The following is a 12,086-nucleotide window of genomic DNA, read 5'->3' as shown; positions in this document are numbered from 1 at the left end:
TACGGAGACATGCTTAGAAAAACCAGCCTGAAAGTTTCTCTCCCACTGAGTAGAAACCATGCTTAAAATGTATGGCAGGGAACCTGCTGATTATTCATGATGGAAAATGCAAGAATTCCATGCACCACATCCTGAAATTGTTGATGTTCTAACATATAAAATGGTATCAATCCATTTTTAAATACATTCAATCCCTACCTAAACATGATATAACTTATCATTTTGAAGTTATCCAACAAATCATGTTCTTGCTTAGATAGTAAGTGGCAGTTACACTGGAAAAACTCAGCATTAGTCTTTATACATTATGTGGCTCAAACAGTAAAGAATCTGCCTGCAATGTGGGAGACCTGGGTTTGATCCCAGGGTTGGGAAGATCCCCTGGAGAAGAGAATGGATACCCACTCCAGCATTCTTGCCTGGAAAATTCCATGGACAGAGGAGCCTGGTGAGCTACAATCCATTGGGTTCACAAAGAGTTGGACATGACAGAGTGACTAACACACACACTTTAGTTAAAATGAACTCTACTATAAAACTTTAATAATACATCTCTAATATATACATATATATATTACTGAAAAACACTTAAATTTTAAAAAGTGCTGAAATGCCCTTTAAAACTTTTCTTTTGGCAATTCTCAATACATATTAGTGTTGAAAATGTCAGAAACTTTTAAATAAGTAAGAAATGCTATCCAACTTATGACATTCTTGGCTTCTAGGACTTCACCGCTGGACATATGATTCCTTAGCATTTGGTACCACAGCTACACAAATGCTGATAAAAGAAGTCAAGTGAGAGTTAAACTTTTTTTTTCTCGTGGATCATTCCTATTTTCAGCAACTTAAAAATACTCATGATCTTGCTTCAGATTCGCAAAACTTCTGTGTGTTAGTCGCTCAGTCATATTGAGACAAACAAAAAAACTTCTAGTATCTATGTATCTAGGTTTTTGCACTTTATAGATGAGGACACTGAGACCCAGAGAGATTGACATCACTTGCCTAAGATGTGGAAAGCCAGATCTCCAGCTCCTTGACCTGTCACTCAGATGTGGCTGTGACTATAACAACCCCAGCCTCCCCGCCTCCCTGCCCTGGCCTTCTCCTCCCATTCTCCTTGTAATCTGGAGACAAGCCTGGTGCTTTGGTGATAAAGTAACTCGGAACAATGGTGCCTGGGGTCTGGGAGGTAGGCCAAGGCTGAAGGGCTGTCGAGTGGCAAGGGCCTTAGTGGGGACCTTTGTAGGGTGTGGGGGGCATTAAGTCAGCATCAGCAATTCTGCTCCGTGGACCGCTCAGTGACGCTCAGTGCTCAGCAGTGCCTGACGGGGCCAAAGCCCCTGGAAAACTGCCTGACCAGGCTTTGGTAAATGTTTAAGCACTGGGGGTGGGGTGGTGGTGGTAAGCAGTAAGACTTGGGACTGAGGGGGTAAGGGGAGGGTGTTCAAGTGCAAGAAGCACAGAAACAGAGACTGTACCCCCAGGGGTGGTTGCCCTCACCTCCATCCTGCTCCTCCAAGGCCAGGAAGGGCCAGGAAAGGGCGGCAGGGTCAGCTGGCAAGGCCCCAGCTCAGAAGTCCTGCTCTGAGCCGTTCCTAGCAAGGAACTCATTTTCCCACTCATGTCCCAATCAAGATCGGCTAAGCTGGGACCGGGCACTGCATTAGAGTTTGGCTGATTCTTTTCTGGGGTCAGATTCTTTGGGGGTATGCAGCTATCTGGCTTCTCTACTCCCATCCCTTTGCCATCTCCTGACTGGGCCAGTTCATGGGCCTCTGCCTTCCCAGGACCTTAGACTTCTCCCAGGCACGGAGCCACTGACCCATGAAAGTCCCCTGGCCCAGGCAAGTGGAAAATAGTAAGAGTTAGTGTAGCTGAGTCATAGAAGAGAGAATGCGAGCTGGACCGGTGAACAAGGCCTGCTCTCCTTTGGCAGAGGCCACTGGGCTTCCCCAGTGGACTTGCCGCCAGCCAGGAGCACTTGCCTTAAACAGCCAACTCTTCTCCTTCACCATCAGGTTGGTCATCACCACCATTCGACGACTAGGCAGAGTATTTATTGCACAACTGGAGTTTCATTCCACATATTGCGTCTGCCCTGGATTGGAATGAGTTCCTTTGGGGCCAGAAGATCACTTAGGCCTGTGTTGAGGCTGTTGGTTCCCATTTCTCCTAAATGGGCCAGGGTTCCCCTAAATCGTCCATTTGGTGTTTGTAGTTTCTTTATAAAACACAACCACTGCAAATAAAGAAAAGTGGCTGTTTATACAAACATGTCCTAGCTCCTTCCTAAGGCCTAGAAGTAATGACACCCCAGTAACAGCAGCCCAGGAAGCCCCCAGATCACAGTTTCTAAACACCACCCTCCACTAAAACAAACCAGGGCTCCTGTAGCAATGGCTGATTCCAGGGCCAGAGCAGGGAAAGTACAAATGAGCTTGGGACATTTGCTTGTGCCAGAATATAACAAAATGCTCAGAGAATTATGTGTGTGTGTGTGTGTAAGTCACTCAGTCATATCTGACTCTTTACAACACCATGGACTATAGCCCATCAGCCTCCTCTGTCCATGGAATTCTCCAGGCAAGAATACTGGAGTGGGTGGCCATTTCCTTCTCCAGGGGATCTTCCTGACCCAGGGATCGAACCTGGGTCTCCTGAATTGCAGGCGGATGCTTTACCGTCTGGGCTATTAAAGTCTGTCGTAAATATATGGTTAAACAAATAATGCTTTAATTGTTAATAAATTTTATTTACTTATTTATTTTTGGCTGTACTGGGTCTTCATTGCTGCAAGGGATTTTCTCTAGTTGTGGCGAGCAGGGGCTACTCACTAGTACACGAGCTTCTCGTTTTGGTGGCTTCTCTTGTTGCAGAGTACAGGTTCTCGGGCACTCAGGCTTCAGTAGGTGTGGCATGTCAGCTCAGCAGTTGCTTCTCACGGGCTCGAGACACAGAGTTCAGTAGGTGTGGTGCACAGGCCCTGCAGTACGTGGAGTCTTCCGGGATCAGGGATTTAAACTGTGTCTCCTGCATTGGCAGGCAGATTCCTTACCAGTGAGCCAACAGGGAAGCCCTAATGGGTGTCTATTAAAAGACAGGTGGGACTTCCCTGATGATACGGGGGTTAAGAATCTGCTTTCCACAGCAGGAGACAGGGGTTCGATCCCTGGTCAGGAAACTAAGATCCCACATGCAACAGAGCAACTGAGTTTTGCACACTGCAACTATTGGGCCCACAGGAAAAGATCCCACATGATGCAAATAAGACCTAGATGCAGCCAAATAAATAATTAAATTAAATATGTTAAAAAGAGAGAAGGTGACAAAGCAAATGTGGAGAAATGTTGAAGAATCTGGATAAAAGGGACAAGGGCGTTCTTAGCACTGTCCTTGCAGAGTTTCTGTAAAGTTGAAATGATCTTGAAATATTTAAGATATGTAAAAATGAAGTGTATCCAAATGCTTTGCAAACTGCAGGGAAGCTAAGGAGGGGACTATTGTTATGTAACACGTTAGAATGTGTGATTATTCTCAGGAGGTATGCTGTGCGTGTAAGAGGGTGGGTGGCAGTGTTGCCAAGGAGTGTGTGCTTATTTATTTTACATCCCCCAGATTAACCCCTTCTCTTCTAGGGCAACAGGTGATGCAATCCGAGCTGTGGCAAGAGAAGGACCACACCTGAGCAAACATGGAGCCCGGGCTCAGCTGGGATGAAGGTTGTGCCAAAGTGTTTATGACTCTTCATGCCTTATCATCCCTTCCTGTCACAACGGAGTGTTTCCCTGCCATCTGTTTATACAGACATGTGTAAAACAACATGGCCTCCTGCCTTGCTTGCTCAGAACCTTGGGAATATCGATACAGTGATGCTGGCTCAAAAAACTTGCTTCCTGCTTCCTGGGCTGAGTTTTCCCACCCCATGTAGTCTTCTGTCTCCGATTGGAGAGGGGACCCAGAACAAGGAGTAGGGAATTTCCACCTTCGAGTCACTCAGCAAGATCAGGTGGGGTGGGGTCAACTGCGATTCAATGCACTCGATGTTTTGTGGTTGTTGTTGTTTAGTCAGTAAGTTGTGTCTGAGTCTTTGTGACCCCCATGGACTGTATGTAGCCTGCCAGGCTCCTCTGTCCATGGGATTTCCCAGGCGAGAACACTGGAGTGGGTTGCCCTCCAGGGGATCTTCCCAACCCAGGGATCAAACCTGCATCTCCTGCCTTGGCAGGTGGATTCTTTACCGCTGAGCCACCAGGGAAGCCCTGCTGTAGATGTTTACTCTGAGCCTAAAATGGACAAGGCCTAACTTCAGGCAGTGAACAGGCATTTCTTTAAACTGTTCAATCAGGCAGAGAGAGGCACAAGGAAGGAAAGACACCATTATCACCACTACCATCACCATCCTCATCTTCTCCAAAAACGTTGAAACCCTGCTACTCAGAATGTGACCTTACTTGGAAATAGAGTCTTTACAGATGGTCAGAGAAGATGAGGTCATTAGGGTGGGCCCTAATGCAATGTGACTGGTGTCTTTATAAAAAGGGGGAATTTGGACATAGACACACACACTAGGAGAACGCCATATGAAAGCAGAGATCGGGGTAAGGGGTCTTCAAGTCAAAGAATGCCAACGCTTGCCATCCAGCCTAGGAGAGAGGCACAGAACAGATGCTCCCTCACACTCTCAGGAGGGACCACTCCTGCCAACACCTTGACCTCAGACTTGCATGTGCTGTGCGACAGTAAAGAACAGTGAGACAGGGAATTCCCTGTCGGTCCAGTGGTTAGAACTCCAAGCTTCTTGCCATTCTGAGCACTTTACTTCTCTAATCCTTACTACAGCCCTATGAGGTGGGTCCTATATTACTATCCCCACTTTCCAGAGAATATGCAACTGAAGCTCAGAGAGGTTAAATCATCTTCCCAAGGCCACACAGCCAGAAGGCGTCTGTGCATTGGCCTCAACGTTCCTCCGGGACTACTCCTTTCCTCTCGCTCGTACATATGGCACTCTGTGCATGCTCAATCGTGTCCAACTCTTTGCAACCACATGGGCTGTACCCCCCCAGATCTCCATGGAATGTCCCAGGCAAGAATGCTGGAACAAGTTGCCATTTCCTTCTCCAGAGGATCCTCCTCACTCAGGGATGTAACCTGCATCTCTTCTGTCTCTTGCACTGGCTCGTGTGTTTTTTTGTTTTTTTAACCAGCTGAGCCACCAGGGACAGCCGTCTTTCTCCCCAGCTGTCAGCTGGTGTGTCTATGCTCCAAGCCCATCATCTCCTCCCAGAAGCCTGCTTTAATCAAGCAAATGCTTCAGCCTCATTCCCATGCTTCTCCAGAACCTAGGGACACAGGAGCATGCAGGGATCATGTACTGGGGTGATGCCTTGCGTGGAGTCCTGGCCCCAGTCCTGGTCCATTCTTTGCCCTTAGATTACCTGTGTTCCCACAGGCAAGGTTGTCCCAGCCCCAGTGCCAGCAGCCATTGGCAGAGGTGTCAATCACCTTTGCATCCAGTATTCAAGTGGATTGTGATATGCTTTTATTGCTCTAGTTGGTAACCAGGGCATTAGCCAGGTACACAGTAATCATGACTCAGAAGGAAACCAGGCTGCGTGCAGGTATTCCCAAGGGCTATCAGGAAGGGCCCAGGGGGCGTCTGAATTTCCAAGATCAGTGAGAGCACATAGCTCTCCACATTTCTCACTGTACCTGGCACTGTTCTCAGCACAACCAAATGTTTGTTGAATTATGTGGGCACATTTTCAACCCAACCAGAGCCCCTAACTGTTTTTTATCAAATTTACTTGCCCTTCTCCCATCCTTTCCCATCTTTATTCTGATAAGTATTTCCTGTTTAAAGGGATGATCAGTTTCAAAAGCTCTAATAGCGTTCTCGGGTTTGCGCCTGTGATTGATACTTTTAGCCTATTGTCTAACTGTTTGCAGAACCTATAGCTGTTTGCAGAATCTGCAGGCACTTGTAGACTGCAGATGTTCACAGAGCTTGTCTCCTTTTGCAAAGCCTGTAGCTCTTCACACATCTCACAGCTGGCACAGCTGTTTGCGGCGCCTACCCCTATTTGCAGAGCCTCTGGTCTATAAATTTTTCACTGATTTTTTTGTTTGTTTGTTTGGTTTGGTGGGGAGGGGCCTGCACTGGGTCTTCACTGCTGCGCGTGGGCTTTCTCTAGTTGTAGTGAGTGGGAACTTCTCTCTGGTTACCGTGCGCGGGCTTCTCGTTGCGCTGGCTTCTCTCGTTGCAGAGCACAGGCTCTAGGCGCACAGGTCTCAGTAGTTGCAGCAGGTGGGCTCAGTGGTTCTGGAGCACACACTTAGTTTCTTCAAGACATGTGGGATCTTCCCAGACTGGGGATTGAACCCATGTGCACTGCATTGGCAGGCAGATTCTTAACCACTGGACCACAAGGGAAATCCTGTTAAGTGTTTTTTCAATTTCAAATCACAGTTTTGAAGAGTAATTGCTTTGAAATGTATAGCTGTCTGCTGAACTTGAAGGTGTCTGCAGAGCCTAGCGCTGCAGAGCCTGGAGACTACAGCTGTTGGTGGAGCTCTTTCTTATACGCAGATGCTATGAAAAGTGAAAGTTAAGTTGCTCAGTTGTGTCTGAGTCTTTGCGACCCTGTGGACTGTAGCCCACCAGGCTCCTCCGTCCATGGGATTCTCCCCAGGGGATCTTCCCCACCCAGGGATCGAACCCAGGTCTCCCGCGTTAGAGGCAGACATTAACCTCTGAACCACCAGGGAATATAGGATGTTTGTTAAAGACATTATAAGCTTAGAGTGAATAGGTGTGTGCAAAATCTGTTGAAAGTGATTACTATACATTCTGGATGCTTGGTTTCTGGCTGGGCTTTTCTCTTCCAGCTAACAATGGGCCCTTCTTAGGAAAGAGACTGTCCGGTGTGATGCCAAGAGATTCAGAGTTCACTGTCAGTATAAGGAAAGGCTGCTGGAAGAAGAGGCTTTCTATAATGTTGAGGAACAATCATGGACCATTCGTGGACCACTCAGAACAGTCCACAAAGGCACAGGAAGGAGGTGAGCTACTCAGAGGATCAGCTCTACTGGTCCCCACACACATCTGGAATAGCACAGTTGCACTTCCTGCAGACCCCGCCCCGCCTCATGCCCACAGCTGTCAAGCCGCACCACCCAACCCTCTCCCACTCCATGCATTACAACAAATTGCACGACGACCTCTGTCCTTTCCTTCTCCCTCGTTAATATTCCTTTCTCTCAGAGTGCTGGTCCTAGCAACCCCTCCAGGAGAAAAGAGAACTGAGAAGTAAATTCGCAACAAGTTCTTAGCCTCTGGGATGTGCTACCCTAATGGGACATTTGCATTTTGAAATAAGATCTTTGGAGGCTGTCATGCCTTCTCCCCAGTGGCACACCCCCTGATGGTGAGATCGGGGCACGGTGACAGACAGCAGGCCTGAACAGGGTACGAGGCAACCTGGCTGCCCAAGGAGAAGGCTTGTCCTGCAGGCACACCCCACTTTTTGGCCACAGCTGTAGTCGAATTGAATCTTGGTTAATCGAATCCTCTTTTCCCAGTGACTCATAGGCCCATTTCAGAGCAAGGACGTGCTAGGAATGAGAAGTGGTTCCCGTCCGGGCATGAGCTGAAAGACAATTCAGTTGATCTTAGGTAGTGGTTGTTACTGAGTAGAAAGAGCTGCCTCTCCATGTCCCTGTGTGCTTGTTTTCTTAAACTTCAGCTTGGACTCTGACTCAGTACATGTAATTGATGGCTGTTTTGGTTCTGGTCCTCAGTTCAGAGGCTGAACCAGTTCTCCCCAGTTTCTGTCTCACCCCTGGGATCAGTTTGCATCCTTGTCTCAGTGAAGCGTCCTCTTCCTCTCCAAGAGCTCTGAAGCAAGCCTCAGCTGCCAACATTTTGGTTTTCCAGCCCGAGATCAGGAGCGGGGCAGTTTGATCCACTGGGGAGAAGGCAGTTGCCAACAAACACCATCTGGGTGCTGTGACCCCCGAATCTGGTTCTTCAGATTCCTGAACTCCTGGTCTTTCATCCTCACTGCTATCTGGGCCTCTTCTTCCAGGTGTGCCAAGAGCATCTTACCTGTAAAAAGCCCAAGGTCAGCTCATTATCTCTCCCCCTCCACTGGACTCTCTCTGCAATCTCTGCAGTTGTCCAGGCTAAATGAATTCCTTCTCTCTCAGTCCTGAGAGTCCTACCTCTAAGAGGTCCCATATTCTCCAACTTCAGCAGACCGTGCATCATTCCCCTCTCATCCTTATCCAGGCAAAACAACAGCCTCCTTCCTGCTGTCAGCGGCTCCGATCTCTAATCCAGACCCCAAGGATCAGCATTTGGTCAGTCAGTAATAATGACTGAGCACCTGAAGGAAATGGCAACCCGCTCCAATATTCTTGCCTGGAAAATCCCATGAGGAGCCTGGTGGGCTACAGTCCGTGTGGTTGCAAAGAGTTGGACATGACTGAAGTGACTAAACCACAACAATATGCCCATTGCAAGGGATATCACAGAGAACAAGACAGAAACAGTCATGCTTCAAGGAGTTTGTAGACAATAGAGTTTTTCTTTTAGCACTATCTGGAAAAAATGTTTCTCTGCTGTTTGGTTTTTATATTTTTAAGACACAAGACACAGGTGGTCATTGAGATAGATTTTGAAAATGCACTTAAGTATAACCAGGAAACTAAATATCACTCTCTTTTTTTGTTGTTGAGACAGTTGACGTATAACACTGAGCAAGTCTAAGGTAAACAACACATTGATTTAATACGTTTGTGTATTGCAATGTAATTACCACCATAGCGTTAGCTAACAGCCTCCCTCAATCACATAATTATCATTACTTTTTTTGTGGTGAGGACATTTAGCTTAAGATCTAGTTTCTTAGCAACTTCGTAAAATTCACTCTTCAACTTACCACTCTTTCTAAACTCCTACTATCCTCCCCTAACCCCCTCCCCACCCCCTAAAAATATGGTTAGCCTTTTGGTGTATTTCTCTTCAGACATTTTTCTTTCTCTTATTTGATGGGTTTAAAACACCACTGGTATCCCTTCCCACCTCGGATGTATTTATCTACTCAGCAAATGTTTATTACTAAGCATCCAGCACAGGACTGGGTGCCTGGATCACAGAGACAGACAGCCTAGTGGGGGAGACAACAAAGAAGCACACGATTGGACTTCCCTGGTGGTCCAGCAGTTAAGCATTCACCTGACAATGTAGGGGACATGGGTTCAATCCCTGGTCCAGGGAGATTCCACACGCTGCGGGGCAACTCAGCCCTCACATCGCAACTACTGGGCCCTCGCTCTAGAGCCTGTGCTCCACAAGAAGGGAAGCCACCGCGATGAAAAGCCCGCGCACGGCAAACAAGAGTAACCCCTGCTCTCAGCAAGTAGGAAAGCCTGTGAGCTGCAACAAAGACCCAGCGCAACCAAAAAATAAAAGAACAGCGCGCATTAATACATGATTCTCTAACTGTGATGCTGCTCGTGAAGCCAGGGGGTGGGGAAGCAAGAGTACGTGTGATGGGGCCGTGAGCTCATCATGAGGACTTGGGGTGGTCAGAGAAGTCTTCTCCAATGAACAGTGAAAGTGAAGTCGCTCAGTCGTGTCCGACTCTTTGCGACCCCATGGACAGTAGCCTGCACCAGGCTCCTCCGTCCATGGGATTTTCTAGGCAAGAGTACTGGAGTGGGTTGCCATTTCCTTCTCCAGGGAATCTTCCCGACCCAGGGATCGAACCCAGGTGTCCCGCATTGTAGGCAGACGCTTTACCATCTGAGCCACCAGGGAAGTCCATGGAAGGCCAGCAAGGAAGAGTAGGGCTCACCAAGATGGAAGTGGTGGGGGAAGAATGTTTGGGGAGGTAGAGACTGAATTTGTGAAAAGGCTGATAGCCATCATGGATACGCTGTCAGGGACCCACCACACTGAAAGGAGCTCATGCAAATATTTTAATTTCTTTTAAAATCAGAAGAAAAGAAATGGACTTTGGGTTGAAGAAAACGTTTTAAGTGTAAATATTCATGCATTGTTCTTCATATTAATACATTTATAAAATGTAATGTATGGAAGAAGGGGCCCCAACAAAGACAGAAATGCCCTTGAAACTCACCATGTGGTCCTGGCATGAAGGCCGCATGGCTGAGTCAGAGACAGTGGCCCGAGATGGTGGTGGGAGAGATGACCAGAGGGGCAGGCAGGGGATGGATCCAGAGGTCATGGTAGGTATGCAGGACTTTATCCTCAAGCAACAGAAAACCAGAGAAGTGACAAGATTCTTTGAATGTTTGATTTAATCTCTAAAACGAAAAATTTCTTTTTTTTTTTTTTTTTAAGGCCAAGCTGCATGTGGGATCTTAGTTCACAGACCAGGGATGGAACCCACCCCCCTGCAACAGAAGTGTGGAGTCTTTACCACTGGGCTGCCAGGGAAGTCCAAGAATGTCTTTTTCTAAAACCACAATGCCAACAGTTCAGTTCAGTTCAGTCGCTCAGTCCTGTCTGACTCTTTGCGATCCCATGAATCACAGCCCGCCAGGCCTCCCTGTCCATCACCAACTCCAGGAGTTCACTCAGACTCATGTCCATCGAGTCGGTGATGCCATCCAGCCATCTCATCCTCTGTCGTCCCCTTCTCCTCCTGCCCCCAATCCCTCCCAGCATCAGGGTCTTTTCCAATGAGTCAACTCTTCTCATGAGGTGGCCAAAGTACTGGAGTTTCAGCTTTAGCATCATTCCTTCCAAAGATATCCCAGGGCTGATCTCCTTTAGAATGGACTGGTTGGATCTCCTTGTAGTCCAAGGGACTCTCAAGAGTCTTCTCCAACACCACAGTTCAAAAGCATCAATTCTTCACCACCATGCTTTCTTCATAGTCCAACTCTCACATCCATGCATGACTACTGGAAAAACCATAGCCTCGACTAGACGGACCTTTGTTGGCAAAGTAATGTCTCTGCTTTTGAATATGCTATCTAGGTTGGTCATAACTTTCCTTCCAAGAAGTAAGCGTCTTTTAATTTCATGGCCACAGTCACCATCTACAGTGATTTTAGAGCCCCAAAAATAAAGTCTGACTCTGTTTCCGCTCTTTCCCCATCTATTTGCAATGAAGTGATGGGACCAGATGCCATGATCTTAGTTTTCTGAATGTTGAGCTTTAAGCCAACTTTTTCACTCTCCACTTTCACTTTCCTCAAGAGGCTTTTTACTTCCTCTTCACTTTCTGCCATAAGGGTGGTGTCATCTGCATATCTGAGGTTATTGATATTTCTCCCGGTAATCTTGATTCCATCTTGTGCTTCTTCCAGCCCAGCGTTTCTCATGATGTACTCTGCATATAAGTTAAATAAACAGGGTGACAATATACAGCCTTGACGTACTCCTTTTCCTATTTGGAAACAGTCTGTTGTTCCATGTCCAGTTCTAACTGTTGCTTCCTGACCTGCATATAGATTTCTCAAGAGGCAGGTCAGGTGGTCTGGTATTCCCATCTCCTTCAGAATTTTGCTCAGTTTATTGTGATCCACACAGTCAAAGGCTCTGGCATAGTCAATGAAGCAGAAATAGATGTTTTTCTGGAACTCTCTTGCTTTTTCCATGATCCAGCGGATGTTGGCAATTTGATCTCTGGTTCCTCTGCCTTTTCTAAAACCAGCTTGAACATCAGGAAATTTATGGTTCACGTATTGCTGAAGCCTGGCTTGGAGAATTTTGAGCATTACTTTACTAGCGTGTGAGATGAGTGCAATTGTGTGGTAGTTTGAGCATTCTTTGGCATTGCCTTTCTTTGGGATTGGAATGAAAACTGACCTTTTCTAGTCCTGTGGCCACTGCTGAGTTTTCCAAATTTGCTGGCATATTGAGTGCAGCACTTTCACAGCATCATCTTTCAGGATTTGAAATAGCTCAACTGGGATTGCATCACCTCCACTAGCTTTGTTTGTAGTGTTGCTTTCTAAGGCCCACTTGACTTCACATTCCAGGATGTCTGGCTCCAGGTGAGCGATCACATCATCGTGATTATCTGGGTCGTGAAGATCTTTTT

Source organism: Bos taurus, chromosome 23, assembly GCF_002263795.3.
Source record: "Bos taurus isolate L1 Dominette 01449 registration number 42190680 breed Hereford chromosome 23, ARS-UCD2.0, whole genome shotgun sequence".
Taxonomy (NCBI): domain Eukaryota; kingdom Metazoa; phylum Chordata; class Mammalia; order Artiodactyla; family Bovidae; genus Bos; species Bos taurus.
This window is presented reverse-complemented; position numbering follows the sequence as displayed.